Source organism: Schistocerca cancellata, chromosome 7, assembly GCF_023864275.1.
Source record: "Schistocerca cancellata isolate TAMUIC-IGC-003103 chromosome 7, iqSchCanc2.1, whole genome shotgun sequence".
Lineage (NCBI taxonomy): Eukaryota > Metazoa > Arthropoda > Insecta > Orthoptera > Acrididae > Schistocerca > Schistocerca cancellata.
Genome location: NC_064632.1, coordinates 470,525,089 through 470,529,264, shown reverse-complemented (window position 1 = coordinate 470,529,264; position 4,176 = coordinate 470,525,089). Strand labels below are relative to the sequence as shown.

Below are 4,176 nucleotides of genomic sequence, written 5' to 3'. Positions count from 1 at the left end.
CAGGATCATTACTGGTGTCGAAACATGGATCCATCAATACGAGCCGGGGAGTAAACGGCAGAGTGTGGAATGGAAACATCCAAATTCGCCGTCCAAGGAAAAGTTCAAGACACAACCATCCGCAGCAAAACTGATGCTTACGCTTTTTGGGACTCACAAGGTCCAGTACTGGAACATTATGGGGAAATGGGCAGAACAATAAACAGTGTACGTTACAGTGAGATGCTTACTGCCACATTACAGCCTGCAATTCGAAGCAAACCCCGAGGATTGCTGTCAAAAGGTGTAGTGTTGTTGCACGACAATGCCCGTCCGCATACTGCTGCCCACACTGCTGAAACGCTCCAGAAACTCAAATCTGAAGTACTCGATCATCTCCCTTCCTCTGCTGACTATCACTTGTTTGGTCCACTCAAACAGGCATTAAGAGGCCGTCGATTGGCCTCGGACGAAGCAGCGAAAGAAGCGGTTCATTCCTGGCTCGCAGCTCAACCGAGAACCTTCTTTTATGAGGGCATCAGGAAACTTGTACAACTATGGACCAAGTGCGTTGAAACCCAAAGAGACTATGTCGAAAAATGATGTTCTGGTAAGTTTCCTATTTGATTACAATAGAATTTTATAACTAATTTGCGGATAAAAACTGACTTAAATCCTCGTAAATAAAATTCAGAGCTACGGTTCAGTGGCTCAGTTATGGCGAAAATCGTATTCTTGAACTCGGTATCGTGGTCCAGTGATCCAACAGTGGTCTGAACAATACCGAAAAATTATCATCCAACTGCTCGAATTTTCGTCTGGTCAGTTCCAGAGCCATGATATAGCCTGCAAAGTTCCTTAATCTCCCTCATCTGTCCTTATATAGCTCTGTCAATCCCAGCGTCAAACTACTACCATTCCATCATTACGACGGCTTCCACAGCATAATAAATTTAAGCTTGCTTTCTAATTATACGTTTGGTTCTGCATGCTAGTTCAAAGCGCTAAATTTTTTACCTGTCCGATCATTTTTCAGCACTTTCATGCCACCATCAATGGTCTCTCATTCCAAGATGTTACATGATAAAATTTGCCAGGGAAAGACATTTTATTTTTATTACTCCATGTGTTGTTAAGCCGTGGCGCCTCATTTCACCTTCTCACTTTCGATAGCCTCTAGTTAGCGTCTCAACGGATGACACATATTATTCTCTTGTGTGGTTATCGCTGCCCCACGGAGTCGGGAGAAGCCTTGTACAGCGCAGTGCAGGCAGCTGTGGCTCTGAGCACTACGGGACTTAACTTCTGAGGTCATCAGTCCCCTAGAACTTAGAACTACTTAAACGTAACTAACCTAAGGACATCACACACATCCATGCCCGAGGCAGGATTCGAACCTGCGACCGTAGCGGTCTCGCGGTTCCAGACTGTAGCGCCTAGAACCGCTCGGCCACATCGGCCGGCGCAGGCAGTTGTCTTCGAGGTGTGTGGAGCGGCAGCGCTAGGAGCAACGGACACGCGGTACGGCTCGGCATGACGTCTTCTACGAGTCGTCGTTCAACCTTCCTCATCAGGACTGGGCAGAAGGCAAATGTTTGGTTCGCGTAATCTATGCCGTGCGTGTCTCATCGTTCAGCTCTGTGCACAGATTTCCCGCCCCGCAAGCTTTTTGAGCAGATGTTGGTGTTTATGTTCACCCAGTCGTCATGCACGCCTTTGTTATTTGACTCTATGTTATTCTAGGACAAATTTATTGCCTTGTCTCCTCTCTGTGGTTTTTTGAAGTGAGTTGTCTTAATCTACTAGCCAGATTTCTCTCTAAAAATTTGCCATGGTTAATGTTGTGCCGAACTTCCATGTACAATTTTATCAGCGGTCTAGGAATTATCTATTTTTTTGAAATTTTGCGTTTGTCTTTAAATTTTTTGTACGAGAGAACATAGTGTTTCTGAGTTTCAATATATGTTTTCACTGTGTTTCAGAATCTGGTGTGCTCTCCATTATTATTACTATACAGCTCTATAAGTTTTGTGTGTTATGACCTCCAGCTAATGGTAAGCCATTAGTGAATTAGTATTTATATTCCTTTCAGGCAGATTTTGTAGCTCCCTGTGAGTAGTTCACTTTTACACTTACGTTTCTAGCGATATTTATTTCCTAGGGCGTATGACCTTAATCGAAAGGTTCTATAAGTGCAATCGTGGTTAAAGAGTAACTTTCAGTTTTAGTGTAATTCAATGAGTGACACATTTATGACAGCAACTACTAAGTTGTCATCTTTTTGACGCGTGGGCGTGGCTTGCTGCCATGTGGACAGATCCGGAGCATTTCCTAGCGGCTTGCTATTTTTCTGCAGTCGCGTGTCCTGACTGTCTGTGCCCAAGCTGAGTACCTTATGGAATCTAACTTGCACTGTAAATGAAATTTTTCTATCGGTCAAAAGGACTTTATTTGATTAACTGGCTTCGCAGAGGGAACTTTCCCTTTAATGTTATTCTAACTTTATACTGAATCTTATTTTATTTAACTATATATGACGGTAGTATCTGTTCCCGAAAGAGCAGTTACCGTCAATGACCATGCAGCTTTTGCTAGAAATGAAATGATAATTAAATAGACACCCTAGCTGCAAGCAGGCGTTGATATACTTTATTGGGGACATGCTGAAAATGTGTGCCCCGACCGGGACTCCAACCCGGGATCTCCTGCTTACATGGCAGACGCTCTATCCATCTGAGCCACCGCGGGCACAGAGGATAGTGCGTCTGCAGGGACTTATCCCTTGCACGCTCCCCGTGAGATCCATATTCCCAACATGTCCACAACACTACATTCGTAGTGCGCCTAATAGATGTTTGCCCATCATACTCATTACTCGTGGCAGATTAATCTACCAAGTCCCGTACGAGTTCGGGCATAGCGTGTGCGTTCGCACAAGAAGGTCAAAGGCCGGGAACCCATATTTTTAACTATATATGACGGTAGTATCTGTTCCCGAAAGAACAGTTACCGTCAATGACCATGCAGCTTTTGCTAGAAATGAAATGATAATTAAATAGACACCCTGGCTGCAAGCAGGCGTTGATGTACTTCATTGGGGACATGTTGAAAATGTGTGCCCCGACCAGGACTCGAATCCGGGATCTCCTGCTTACATGGCAGACGCTCTATCCATCTGAGCCACCGCGGGCACAGAGGATAGTGCGTCTGCAGGGACTTATCCCTTGCAAGCTCCCCGTGAGATCCACATTCCCAACATGTCCACAACACTACATTCGTAGTGCGCCTAATAGATGTTTGCCCATCATACTCATTACTCGTGGCAGATTAATCTACCAAGTCCCGTACGAGTTCGGGCATAGCGTGTGCGTTCGCACAAGAAGGTCAAAGGCCGGGACCCCATATTTTTAACTATATATGACGGTAGTATCTGTTCCCGAAAGAACAGTTACCGTCAATGACCATGCAGCTTTTGCTAGAAATGAAATGATAATTAAATAGACACCCTAGCTGCAAGCAGGCGTTGATATACTTTATTGGGGACATGTTGAAAATGTGTGCCCCGACCGGGACTCGAACCGGGATCTCCTGCTTACATGGCAGACGCTGTGCCCGCGGTGGCTCAGATGGATAGAGCGTTTGCCATGTAAGCAGGAGATCCCGGGTTCGAGTCCCGGTCGGGGCACACATTTTCAACATGTCCCCAATAAAGTATATCAACGCCTGCTTGCAGCTAGGGTGTCTATTTAATTATCATCTTATTTTATTTGGTGCAAAGCCTTAGGGAGAGCCGCAAAGGTGAACTGTTGCGGTTTATTAACTAGTTAATATTTATCTTTTGGGGGTCTGCCTAATATCTTGCTTTTGAGCACGCTTGCAGAAATTTATCTAGAACTCAGTTTTAATTACCTTTACTTGATGGTTTATTTAATTTTTTTTTAAATTCAAACTTTTCAAACGCCAGTATTGTTAACGTCATATTTTTTTTGCATCTCGTTTAAGTCCATTATTACTGTGATTCAGTGATTCACCATTTTGAACGGTTTCAAGTGTGTAAATTTAACTTGGCAAATGAAATTGGTATTATCCTACCAGTTTTTCTTAAAAGAGACCTGTAGTTACTTTATAAAAATGTTAATGTTTGATGTCAAAAGAAGACATGATGATAGTTAAAGCAGTCTAGTCCTTCCATGTCAT

General features: G+C 43.8%; 2 non-coding genes across 2 annotated transcripts; one reads left to right on the top strand and one right to left on the bottom strand.

Annotated features, from left to right (window-relative positions):
- Nucleotides 1-2,653: 2,653 nt before the first annotated feature.
- Nucleotides 2,654-2,728, bottom strand: Trnat-ugu (transfer RNA threonine (anticodon UGU)). The gene has a single exon. It is a non-coding gene; the product is annotated as a tRNA-Thr (tRNA).
- An 861-nt stretch (nucleotides 2,729-3,589) lies between these two features.
- Nucleotides 3,590-3,664, top strand: Trnat-ugu (transfer RNA threonine (anticodon UGU)). Its single transcript has one exon. It is a non-coding gene; the product is annotated as a tRNA-Thr (tRNA).
- Nucleotides 3,665-4,176: the final 512 nt, after the last annotated feature.